Consider the following 13,924-nt stretch of genomic DNA (forward strand, 5'->3'; position numbering starts at 1 on the left):
GGGATGCAGAAAAACCAGTATTGAATTACGAAGCCCCAGAGATAGTGGAACAACAAGATAGAAGGAACCTAGGATCCTGAATGACTGTGTGGAGCAAAACCCCGTACATACCAAGCCCTATGAGACTGAGAGTTGGCAGTTCTTACGGAATTTACCTGCCCTTATTAACACCAAGCAGCCCAAGAACTACAGGAAGGACCAATATCAGGAAGAGCAATATTCATCCGTTTTCAGGCTTTTCCTTGCAGAACGTGACAGTCTTACAGCCAGAGCAGTAAGTGTGCATCCTGGGTGCTGCCACATGGCCAGGGAGTCCCTGCTGGATCAGAACTGTTCACGTAGGACTGTCTGGCCAGCCCTGCACAAAAGGTGAATTTTGACCTTCCAGTTTCTCTAGCCAAACCATGGGGTTCATGATCACAGAAGGAAAGTGAAATATGATCTAGGTGTCACCTTTCAAAGAGTGCTACTGACTGTCAGTTAAAGTGACTTGAGCCCTGGAAAAAACCCCTGCGTCCTTTTAACATCCCAAACGAATCCTCTTCACACCAGCCATCAATGTTAAATAAACAGAAGTTTCCATTAACCTGCACCTCTGTCCGTTTACTTTATAAAAGCGATGTCAGTCTCCTTTAAATGAACATACCAATTAGCGTATTAATAAATAGTTGAATGGAATCAATGAGACATGTAATCAAGGTCTGACCAGGAGTCGGGGCCAGGCTGAAAGGAAGGAGAGGCAGGAAAGGAATCTTATTAACAGGTTTGCTGAGAGGGGACATGTAAAATCAATGTCCTGAATGCGACCAAGATGCAGCCAAAGTTGACCCTTGGTGGGAAGCTAAGTGCCTGCCCTGCCTCCTCCCTTCCACAGGAAAGCTCCTGGTGAGAGTTAACATGACCAGCAGGAAGGACAGACGCTAACTGGTATTGGGAAAGCTATTCAGAGACCGTGTCCGAGATCGCAGCTGGAAGAATTACCCAGAACCTCAGTACGAAGACCTAACTCCTAGACCTGCATTGAAAATACTGAGAACAAGCTTAGGAGAGCTGGCTGGGTTCTCAGAGAACACTCCCTCTCCCAAAGAGTCTGTGAAGCAGTCATTTGTTTTGGGGGTGTTAGTCTTAGTCCCCCCAAAATCTGGGTTCCCTTTGACCCTAAGATGCCTGTCCTTGAGAAGTCAGGGGCCTGACCCTCAGGGGCAGCCTTAGAGGTCCCCACCTCTAAGAGAACACTGTTCTCCTTCCTCAACTCCACATTTCCTTTCCTGTAACACAACTCTGAACAGAGCAGGAAGGCTATAGAAAGTGAGAGGAGGGAAAGCTTGGCGGGTATGAGGCTTCCAGGTGAAGTAGAATTACCCACTCTGCTCACCACTGGAGCGCCGGTGAGCATGGGAACTTGATTCACTCCAGCTGGAGGCCCACTCCTTTGGGCTGTAAATCCCTGCACAGAAGAACCCCAAGGTTTTCATTTTCCTGGAGACAGATGTTAGAAGAGACACCCAATGTGTACAAGATCCGTGGGTGCCTCAGCCCCTCCCCCAAAGCCAGCTAAGGAACACCAGTGGGAGTGGACCATGTAGCAGACTCAAAGAGAGTGAGAAACCAAGCAATCTTTCCCAGTTGCCCAGCATTGCCCATGGCAAGCCCTGCCAGGTGACAGAATTGGCTCATTAGCCCTGGGTAGGCTACTGAGGTGCAATGGGACCCCCATACCATGGAAATTAGCTTCCTTTTCATTCTGCTTGGTGGAGAAGCCAGTCTAGAAGTGAGGCTCACAGACAGCATGTTGTCTGCTGCCTTCTCCCTGGCACTCATCTCTGCACGTGTATGATCTAGAGGCCCAGGGGGGACCTGCATCCTCAGCTCTGTTTCTGGCACCCAGTGTGGCCTGTGACCTGCTCACCCTGAAGCCCACATTTCCTGAAATGGCAGTGAGGACACATATTAAAGGAAGTGTGGGGACACCAGAGAAGGCAGCTCTCAGTGGCACTTGAGTGATTTTCCACATTATGGCCAGTCATGTTTTGTCCCAAGAGGCTCACAGCACTGTCAAAACATCACCTGGTCTGACCCATTAGAAGAGCAAAGGGGTATCAGCCATTAGCTCAGGGACAGAACTTCCTGTCAGATTCCTCAAATGAAAGGAAATGCACCAAGGGCCAGAGAAACATAGACAGCAGGTCAGCGGAGACACACAGTGCTTCCCTGTCAGGTTCCAGAAGTTCTATCTATGTCCCCTGTACCAGTCAACATCCTTGGAAGTGCCACGCTGGCATGCTGCTTCCTCAGGTCAAGCATTATGCTTTTTCAACAACCTACGCCTGCCGCCAAGCTTCTTAAACTGTGGGTCACCACATAATTGACTGTGGAGGTGGAGAAAACCTTGGCAGCAGTCAAAGGTTTCCGGAAGTCTAACAACCAAAAATTAATTCAAAATCAAGCATGTAATGAATCTGAGGTGTGCTGGGCAGCACTCCCTATGTTAAATCACACAGTTCCACTGCAGCCTCGGGTCTGAACACACAGCACATAAAGCTTACCCTGGGCATGCCATCCTGCCAAGCAACACCAATGAGGAACTCCCTGAAGCGTCTCAGTTCAGGTTCAAGACCCTGATGCATGATGAATTGCACTATTTGCACCTTGCACACAACATTTTTTGCTCTCGTCAAAACATAACAATTTGATAAGGGAAAATACAGACTTTTATTATTTTTCTGCCGTCACCCCTCAGCACGTAAGACTTTTTTTTAAGAGCAAGGAAGGATATGAAGGAGGGTTTAGGCTGGTGGTTCTCAACCTTCCTAATGCTGTGACCCTTTAATACAGTTCCTCATCTTGTCGTGACCGCCCCCCACCATAACATTACTTCATCGCTATTTCATAACTGTAATTTTGCTACTGTTATGAATCATAATGTAAATGTCTGATATGCAGGCTGATATGCAACCCCTGTGGGGTTCATGACCCACCAGCCGAGAGCTGCTGGTTTAGGAGAGGAAAGGAGAAGCGGGGAGTGATGTAATTATATTCTAATCTCCAAAAAAGAATAGAAAGAATTTTTAAAATAATGTATACAGGTTTTTTAAAGCCTGGCTGTTTGAGGCACTGGAGAGATGGCTCGGCCATTAAGAGCACTCGCTGCTCTTGCAGAGGACATGGGTTTGGTCCCTAGCAGCCGTATTGTGGCAGCTCACAACTGTCCATAAATCCCAGTTCCAGAGGATCCAGTGCCCACCTCTGGCCTCCTGGGGCACCAGTCAAGCACGGGATACATGTACAAACATTCATACACACAAATAAAAATAAATATTCTTAAACTTGCTGTTTGAGTTGCCAGTTTAAGTTTCATTTAAAAAAAAAAGATGATTAAATGAATTTTGGCTTCAGATTAGGACAGAATTTCCAACGATTTCTAAAATGGACCTTGCCATACTTCTGACATTCTGTGCTGTGCATCTGTATGAAGTGGTGTTCTTTGCACTGATGATGATAATATCAAAATACTGATGATAAACTCTGAAAAATGCTGAGAATGTTCTGTGTCTGCCAGTATCAAATATTCAGCCAAGATTTAATTCTTTAGGTAAAAATAAACAAGTGTGCCCACTTTACTAGTATGCAAATTCACTTTAATCTTTAATAAATGGCAAAACTATATATAATTGTGAAATCATTATTTTAAAATAAACTCTTTATGAGTTATAATTAGAAAATGTTTGGGTTATAAACCTATTTCATATACCTATAAACTTAGGATCGCCTAAGAATGTCTCAGGCAACAGGGGCCATGAGTGAAAACGTGTAAGAAAGCCCTGTCTCAGTGGGCCTTCTCCATCACATCTGTGTCCCTGAGATCAGCAGATACTGGAGGGGGCACAAAAGGGGAAGGAAGGGAGGGTGTGACATCTGGGTCTTCACTGGCTTACCCCGATGCTTAGCAAAACTGAGGGAATTCTGTCCCCTCTGGTCAATCAGGACACGGTAAGCAGAAATCATTCTGGAAGAGAAAGAAAATAGTTTCCTGTGCAAGAAGAAGCAAGACTTGTCAATGGAGCATGTGAAAATGGCTTTCTCACCTCTGGGATACGGGTGTCGGAACTATAGTATAGGAGTTAGGAGAAGCTCTCTGTGAGTTCAAGTCCAGTCTAGTCTACAGAGTGAGGCCCTATCTAAAAATAAATTAAGTAAAATAAATAAACTACAGTAGAGAGGATTAGACACCCTGTCTAAAGAAAGGAAAGGAGAGATGTGAAGGAGACATTGAATGGTGTGCTTACAGAAAAATGTAACTCCTCAATTTTGTTCAAGGATAACTGTTTGGATGGTGGCAGAAGATTATAGATACAGACACAGATATGTAGATGATGACTATTTTCAAACCAAAAATATCAGGACACACACTCCAGCAATGGCACAGGCTCTCTGGGCCATAGGCTCTTCTGTTGTCACTGTAGATGGGATGAAGAATAAAGGTTGGCTGTGACAGAAATGCTGGGGTGGGGTTGTAGTGAGAAAAGTATGTACCAGAGACTCCTACTTTTCTCTGGAGGCCAGAAGAGAAGTGACAGTTCACCAGGATGGTGTGCCCTACAGTGGGAAAGCCATCCTACTCAGATCTGGCTAAACTGTGTTGGTAGCAGCCCCATCATCTTCAAAATACAGGGGGGGGGGATGGTTATCAGGATCTCCAAGCTTTTGTCCCCATCCCTCACCACAGTCAACCCATGGTTCCTTCTTCTCCCAGTAAGAGTGTGCCTGTGAATAGTGCAATGTTCCAAGCTGAAGAGTGTGTCATCATGAAGAGATGTGACTTATTACCAGAGCCCAAGAGAGCTGAACATTCTCTGACAACGAGGAAGCCTTGGGGCAATGGATTCTGATTGGCTAGACGGCCACACACTGTGAAAAAAATCTCAGGGGTCCTTGCTATGAGGTCTAAGGTTACCTTGGCAGGAAAGCAGGGCCTAGGGCTGAACAAAGCAGAAATGGGGTGTTTTCATAACTATCCCAGTTGGATACAGTTGAGCATACTCAAGTCTGTAGATGCCACACACACTGAACACACCTCTCTGGTCTCCAGTGAACCGTATGAGCCTCGGGACTCATTGCAGGCAAACATTACAGATCGTGTCCTACGATGCTTGGCACAGTATCCATGCAGTAAGTACTTAGTAGTGGTTAGCTACTGCCAAGAATCTCCTGCATTCTCTCTCCTAAAACCACAGTTAGAGTCCTGGGTAGAAAATCAGAATGAAAAGCCAATAAGCATACCTACGGTCTGGAGGAGCATTATCCATGTCACCTCTGCAAGTTCTATAAAAGTAAAGTACACTTGCAAGCTGGTACTAGCAAAATAAATGGCCAAACTGTGCCCAGGTTGGTTGTGTAAACATGGCTGCTAAATCTAGACTCTTGGGGAACCTTTGAGTTTTCCAAAAGTGAAGGAATCCCTATAAATATTTGAAGTCCCTTTTTAAGAGGTCATACTCAGAGAGAGAGCCAGAATGGATGTGGTTAGGAACTGCCACCTGCTCTTCCTCTTGGTCACAGAACCTCAAGGATTGCCAAAGGCCAGCACAAAAACAGATGTGACTATAAACCAAGAGGATTCAAGTGCTTTGGTCTAGTGCAGGGTGGCAAGAAGCAGAACTAGAAAGTTTTAGATTTGGAGAGCAGGGAATAACTTTCCACAACATCGTGGATGTTTCTACCAATTGAACAATTAATATATGTCAAACAGTACACAAACTAGTTCCCTTGTGTGTCATTTAACTGTCACCATAGCCCTTAATGTATTATCCAACCTTTTAGTGATAGAGAAATTGGGTAGCTGAGGAGCTAAGTAACGTATTCAAGGACACAGCCAAAGAAGCTAACATATTGGTAAATTACAGTAGTCTTCCTCTTATCCATAAATGATACATTTGAAGAGTTTCCCTGGGTACCCAAAACTACAGTGCTGAATACCATATATACGGCTTATTCCTATGTGTATAGTGCTGAATATCATATATACTGCTTATTCCTACATTTTCATGCATGCCCATGATAAACTTTAATTTAAAAATTAGGCACAATAAATGATTAGCAATTAAGTAATAATAAAATACAACAAACATAACATATACTGTGATTAATATAGTGTAACTATGGAAATCTCTCTCTTCCCTCAAGATCTAATTGTAGTGACTCACTCTACTTGTGATTGTGTGATCCCTATGTGATGAGATGGTATGAAGTCGAATGATGTAGGCACTGTGAAAATAGCCTTAGTCTACCACTTAAGTAGTGTTTGAACCCAAGCACTACAGTACTGTGAAAACCATAATAAGACAGCCCTGAGTAATGGGCAGGTAGCATACACAATGTAGATACAATGCGTAAAGAGATCACTGGTGTCCTGGGAGAGACTAAACCTAGAGCATGGGATGTCATCATGCTACTCACAATAGTGCATGATTTTAAACTTACAAATTTCTCAAAGTTTCCATTTAGTATTTTTGGCTCATAGCTAACTATAAGTAACAGAAACTATGGCTAGTGAAAACCCGAGTAAAGGAGAACAAATATGCATTTGGCTACTTCAGCTTTCCATTTCAACACCTATGCATGTGGAGCACTGTGATCAGAGAGGTATACACACAGAGCTGGCAAACTGGGAGGGGTGGGGCGCCTTCTTCAGAGCCTACATTTAGTGTTCCAACCACACTGTCTCAGCAGGCATTACTGGATTTGTTAATGAACATGAGGGATGTTAGGAAGAATTTTTCATTGGAAACTGATATCAAAGACAGGTGGTTGGTTATAAGTAGCTTCCAGAAATCTTTGCCCTATGGGCATAGGTGTCTGACAAGCTCAGAGCCCTTTGTGGATCTATTCTTATCTAGGGCTCCCATTATGTCTGAGTTCCAGCCTTCAGAGCAGTCTGCCCACAGATCCCACTAGAACAGTGTTTCTCAACCTGTGGGTTGTGAAAGGCTCTTTCACAACCTAAGACCATTGGAAAACACAGATATTTATACTACAATTCCTAACAGTAGCAAAATTACACTTATGAAATAGCAACAGAAATAATTTATGGTTGGGGGTCACCACAGCATGAGAAACTATTAAACATTCACAGCATTGGGAAGGTTGAGAACCCCTGCACAGTAGGTGGATGGGAACTGCATCGAAGTATTACTGCCTCCACCTCAGATAAACTCCCCCGAGTCACCAGAACAGTGCATTGCAAACTTTCTCTTCTGGAGATGATCCAGAAAAGACTTTTGCCCCACTCCAGGGACAAAAGAAGGAGCCTCTGCCACCTGCATGTCCTACACGCCCTATGTGTGTTGGGGGGTCGGGGAGGGGACTTGGAGGTACTTGCTACCTTAGCAATCTGTCTCCTACTAGACCAACTGGGACAGACAGACAGCAGGTCCTCCCTCACCTGCAAGAGTGGGGTGAACCGGATCATGGAAAAAGGCTGGTAGGAGAGGATGAAGTGAGTTGGTAGCCTGCCTCCAGTGGCAGGTGGTACAGAAGGAGGCCTACAGCCATCACTTATCTGTCATTACTAAAAGCAATCTGTCCCTATAATGGTGTTGGCAGAAGTCATGTTGCACTGGTGGGCCTGTCTGCCTCCAGAGTCTATGCTGGGTCCTTGGCACTCCACTGTGTCCCAGACCCAGAGAAAGTAACTCAATGGTTGTTTGTCAAACTCAGAATGGAGGCTCTCCAGGAAATGTCCTGGAAAAGGGTTCTGTCCTTGGTGCTAGGTTCTTTCACATTTTTAACAGTAATTTGAATGAAGACGGAGAATCACATTTATCAAACTAGCAGGTGACAAATTCCAAGATTTGGGAAGGTCAAATGAGATAATATAAGAGCAGTCACATAGTACTACAGTAAGGCTCAGGCCACTGGTTGGGATGACCCACAGTTTGAAGCAATCTGTCAAAAAATGGTCCCTCCACCCCAAATTAAATGTGATTAAAATAAGTTCAGATTTTAAATTTCAAGCAAATATATATATGTAAAAACTACCAGACTGCAGAAGATCATATAAAACATACCCAAAATTAAAGTGGGCAGCGCTGCTACTAATTTCTAAAGCCTGCTGTGCATGTGACTTTGACCCTGGTCTTTACTATACTCACCTGCTGCACGTTGTGACTGGCCAGTCAGAGACAGAGTCACCCCTAACTAATCAACACGGAGATACAACAAAAAAGAAAGAGCCTGTCTAACTACTACCCATCATCCTCTGCAAAGGCTCACAACTTGCCAACCCCGCCAGGATGTTTGACTCAGACAAGACAGATAGGAAGTGAGTTGGCAAAAGCCCGCTATTTGATATTTTCTTCACAGAAGATAAAAAGAGTGGGGAAGAGAAGGCATGAAAATAGGTAAGCAGCTGCCAAGGGCAATTGCTCGTGCCCTCAAGGAAAGATCTCTATTTCCTGGACTTTTACAACCAGGTGATATTTCTCATTTTTCAAAAATATTTATAAAAGCTCAGAACTTTCCAGCCCAAGACAACAGGAAATCAGCCTGGTTTTGTGGTGTTTTCATGTTGGAAAGGAAGACTTAACAGCCCTTCATGCCTCCCATGAGATATGGTAAGTTGGTGATCAAGCTCCAGCTCACTAGATGCCATCACCGTCCACTGGGAGGTAAGGATGACTAAATAGAATAGACACACTAACACATAGCCATCTCCACATGAAGATTCCCCCTGAAACTGCTTCCACTTCTGAGTACTCATTGGCTTCCCGATGGCTATAGACACACTAACACATAGCCATCTCCACATACAGATGTCCCGCAAAACTGCTTCCCACTTCCTGAGTACTCATTGGCTTCCCAATAGCTAATGTCCTCCACCATCTGGAGACTCAAACACCCTTCTTTTTAGCCAGGTGTGGTAGCACATGCTTACAATTCCAGCAACTGGGGAGGTTGAGGCAGGAGGTTCACTGGGAATTCAAGACCAGCCTGTGCTATAACATAAAATCCTATCTTAAAAAATAATTCTTTTTAAAAGGCAAAACAAAAAAACACTTCTCTTTTGAAGATCAGAAAACCTAGTGAGTGTGTGGAGAGAAAGAAGAAAATCAAACATTATGTTGGGTCCAGCGGGAATTATAAATGTGTGGAAGAAGATGGTTGTTCTCAAGAAATGCGCAATTAAGTAAATGGAAATACCCAAAATAAAGTCAATAAATTGCAATTTACCAGGAAAATCTTGGCAGCCTGACATTGCAGAGACTCTCTAAGTAAGCTATGGCTGCCACACAAAAACGCCTGGACCCAGGAAATGGCTGGAATGGAAGAGCATTCAAAAACTTGGTTAGCCAGTTAAAATCTCTTCCATGCCTGGCAATATTTTAAAGTTTGCAAATAGAAGTATTAGGTGAAAATGCCATTCTTTCAAAACAATATGTGCCGGAGAAATTTTATTTGACAGTCGCAGAATTCGTCTTCTATATTTGGCTGTGTGGTATGTCTTAGACTTGTACTCTGGCTCTCTTGAACACACCAACCCAGGCCTCATCAAATTAAAACTGAGAGCGATTACATCACTGTAAATCCTAATGCAAATAAAATAGTATTTCACTGGATAATGACAGCCAGTAACATAAACACGGTTTATACAAATTATTTAATGAGTCTGTGTCTAAGTATTTGCCAAGAAGGGCCAGTCTTGCTTAAGTCCTGGAAGGAGGAATGAAGGGGAATGGAACGAGTAGGAGCAGTTAATGCAAAGAGGGCTGGCATCAGCAAAGCTTGCTCTCTCCACTTCTACCCAACACACAGTTTGGGGCTCACCATCAGCCCAGAGTCCCCAGGCAACTTGACACTGGGTACACGGTTGGCATGTTGAATCTCAAGCATTTAATGCCTCTTTTCTGGAGTCTTCTCATTTGACCAGATGACCAGTTGCCCGTCTGAGGCTGTCTCATAACACATTGGTCAATGAGAAGGCGGTGCAGGAAGAGGGGGAGCGGTAGAGATCCATACCTCTGTCAGGCCCTGGAGAGAGCTGTGGCTAGGACTCAGATCCCCACTTGTACAGGCACTGCAGCGGTGTGGTAGAGACATGTGTGTAGGGAATACAACCAGGAGAGCTGGGTGTGTCCACAGCTCCCCTTCCATCCTGACCAGAAGCACTGTGGTTAGGTTACTTCCCTTCCCAGGGTCTCCAGCCACGCTCTCTGCCCCCCAGAAAGGAAAGAGTGTACTACCAGATAAACCAGAGAAACCACTGACTCTTCCGAGGACAGAAGTGCAGCCTTGTTGGTACTTAATATTCTGAGAAAAGTTAAGCATGCACAAAACTGGATACAGAGGTGTGAGTAGAGATGAACAGGAATCCTGCTGCTTCTGTAGAACTATTGAAAGGGGAGTGCCTGTGCCCCAACCCCACTCTTGTTCTAGCTCCATTCCATGAGGAAGCCCAGAGGTCAGCCATGTTTAGTATCAACTGAGATACCCAGAAACAATCCAGCAGAAAGCATATGCGTCATCTCCCCTGCAACTGCGCTGAAATTCTGCAGCTACAGGTGGCCTCTGGGCTAAACTTTCGGAAGCCCTGGCTCTAAGGAACTGGTCAGAACAGTGGTTGTGTTAGTCAGGCATCCTGCATTGAGCCCTCCAGGACTCACCCAAGACTGATCACTTTCTATGAAGGCACAGGGTGCCCAAAAGGTCTGCATAGACTTCAAAGAATTGGGTATATTTCTTTTCCAAACCCTACTCAAAGCAAACGGCCTGTTCTCTCCAGTTCCGATGCTGAGCCCTCAGAATGGGCACACAGAATCAGAGATTCACTACCAGCCTAGTCTACATCTCTTGCAGTGAATAGGGACCACAGAAAGAAACAACAAAGCCTCCCTATGGAATGCTAAGCACATGACATAGATATGTTAGCCTATTTTCCAACATGTCACAAAGACAAGAAAAACACTGCTTTAATATCGGCTAGGTGCTAAGCTCTGCTTGGTGTATTAATTCAAATGCCCTCACCATACCTGTGTGAACCAAAAGTATGAGCACACCAGGAGCTCCCTAGATGGGAACTGTCTCGTCTAAAAAGCATTTGAATGATAAAATTTTCTTTAACACTCTGGACCAAGCCAGACCTATCCAGTCACCTTGACTATGCAGACAGGCTCCTACTGTTAGTAGGGGTTCAAATGATAGGCAACCCAGCCCTGCTACCAGTAGCTTGAGGTGTCCCCCCGTTAGGGACCTCTGTTCACGTAAAAATTGATCCCAGACTACCTGTAGGAAGGAATTTTAGGACAGGCTGGAGTGAAACAAAGTTAGTAAGTTTATTAAGGTAAGTCTGAATGTTAGAGAGCGAGAGAGATGCTTAAGAAACAGAGGGAAAATAAACTAAGTCATGGGTGCAAGTTCTCAAGTTAATTAGACTTTGTCTTAGTTGGAATTACTATTGCTGTGATCAAACACCATGACCAAAAGCAAATAGAAGAGAAAAAGGCTTATTTGGCTTACACTTACACATCACTGTTCAGCATCAAAGGAAGTCAGGACAAGAACTCAAGCAGGGCAGAATCCTGGAGGCAGGAGCTCATGCAGAGGCCATAGAGGGTGCTGCTTACTGGCTTGGTCCTATGGCTTGCTCAGTCTGCTTTGTTATAGAACCCAGAACTACCAGCCCAGGGATGGCACCACCTACATCAATCACTAATTAAGGAAATTATCTACAAGCTTGCTTACAGCCCAATCTTATGAAGACATTTTCTCAATTGGGGTTCCATTCTCTGATGACTCTAGCCTGTGTCAAGTTGATATAAAATTAGCCAGCACAGTTGTCTTTACCATGGCACTATGTATGTATGTATGTATATATGTATGTATGTATGTATATAATCTTGGGGATTTCTATGTTACATTCTTACATTATTTACAATAAGATTTAAAGCCCAGCATAAAGGTTAAATGAAAATATATGAACTACTTTAGTTCTTTCTCCAACCTTAAAGAATTTGCTTTTGTAAATAAAATCATATGTGGTTTTATAAGGAGCATCATTTAAATTTAGGGATCAGAGTGGACTGTTGGCACACCTAAGCTCAAGGGCACAAACATTCTGACCCTAAGTAAATGTAGTATGTTGAGATATCTTTAGGAAAACACACATTATCTCTGCAGGCAATTCTGGATTTATCGCTTGTGTTCAAGTGTCTTGACTCTCAGCAGGAAAGGCAAAGTAGACCCCAGGATGAGAAGCTTCTTCCTCTCCACATGGCCCCCTAATTTTCCCTATCTTTTTTATCATGCCTTCCTATCACCCAGGATGCTGGACTAGATAAACAAGTCATTATTCCTGAGGGGCAAGGTCAAAATCACTTTGTCATTTTTCAGGTTGATGAAACTCCTTTCACTAGACCATGGGGTTTTGAATGTGGCCTTGCTGAAATGGAGAGGGGGATATGCACCAAGAAACAGAACAAGAAAATAAGCAGAACCAAGACCTATCATTCTCCATCATCGCCATCTTTTTGTCCGAGCTTGCTCTGTAATAGTGTGGGTACCACTCACCCTCCCAGGGCTGTCTTTTTTTTTCCACTGGAAAATAGTGGGACTCTCCTAATATAGGTGGATGCCTGGAGTACTGCTAGAAACATCTCAAGTAAATTGTTCAAGACAGCATGTTTAATTCAAAACATGAATCACTTGAAAAATGTAAAAATCCATACATGGGTCTTCCGTGTTTACCAAGCTGCTGCCAGCTCCCAAAGTGAGCTCTTAAAGGTCCACAGTCACAGAGGTTAAAACAACATGGGTAAGTAGAGGAAGCTCAAGCCACTGGTCTCTGATCACCTCCTCCTTGACTCCCCATACATCCCTCAGTTTGCTATATCCAGATAGGAAAGTATTACAGCTCTCCCGATCCATACTCCAGCCCCATCTCCATCTAGAAACCTCTGCTTTATAAAGAATCTCACTTACCACCAGCTGCTCCTGTTAGATACCTATAAGGGATCCCCAGTTCCCCTTCCCTTGTTCCCAACACCTTTACCACCATAGCTACCACCATTAACTTTAACTCCTACATACCTCTTAAGGACTTTTCCCACTGACTTTGTTCAGCCCCTGCTCAGGTATCCTCTGAGTTGTCTGAGTGCCCTTGCTCCCAGATGGTCTCCATTGAGACCCTTCTACAGGGGAATCTGATCAGCCTGATTCTCTTCCTTGGAATACCCCAAAGCTCAACCTACAGGGTAAATCCCTCCCCGGGACACTTCCGCTGTCCTTGGCCTGGCTCCTACCCAGCCCTTCCCACTTGGCCTTGAACTACTTCATATGACCTCACGGCTGCCCTTTCACATCTCTCCATGTCTTCCTATGCTGTTTCCTCTGCCTCAAGCCTCTCTGTATGTCCTTACCATTCTGCTAACCCTTCAAAACTCAGTTTAGCATCTCCTCCTGCCAAGGGTCATCTCTGTGTCCTCATATCTGGACACATGCCCACTTATGATCTCATCATGTCCCCAGCTCTACCATGTATCATTTAGATTCTGTTCATACTGTGCTAATATTCATAATACACTGTTCCCTAGAGACAGGAAAGAGGCCCTTTCCTGTGCAAACCAATCCTTCCACAGTTTCTGGCAACGTAGCAGGTACTCAACAGACACTGGCTGAATGAACAACAGACAATGGCCAATAGAACAGTTGGTAAAATCTTCTATAACATCACAGTAAACTTCTCTAGCTAAAATATCCAAGTCTATTTCGATGGAGTAGAGTGAAGAGGACTTCTCCAAAGTCCACAGCTCAACCTACAATGACCAAGACTGGGACACAACTCTCCCACCCACTCTGCCCAGCGCCCCCCTCCCCCACCTCCTCATTTCTGGTGTTAAGCATCCAAGCCCATGTTCTCTTGCTGTCCCCATTG

General features: G+C 44.3%; 1 protein-coding gene across 6 annotated transcripts in view; it reads right to left on the bottom strand.

The window, feature by feature from the left end:
• Window positions 1-13,924, bottom strand: part of Plxna4 (plexin A4) — a 465,281-nt gene that overhangs the window by 438,105 nt on the left and 13,252 nt on the right. The window contains exon 1 of one of the 6 annotated variants that reach the window (XM_052722109.1): window positions 3,936-3,955. The exons of the other annotated variants lie outside the window; for them this stretch is intronic. The gene's annotated coding sequence lies outside the window, so the exon portion shown is untranslated. Of the gene's footprint in view, window positions 1-3,935; window positions 3,956-13,924 lie in introns of those variants that run through there. 6 annotated transcript variants of the gene reach the window in all.

Source organism: Peromyscus californicus, unplaced genomic scaffold, assembly GCF_007827085.1.
Source record: "Peromyscus californicus insignis strain IS unplaced genomic scaffold, ASM782708v3 Scaffold_6__1_contigs__length_162567912, whole genome shotgun sequence".
Lineage (NCBI taxonomy): Eukaryota > Metazoa > Chordata > Mammalia > Rodentia > Cricetidae > Peromyscus > Peromyscus californicus.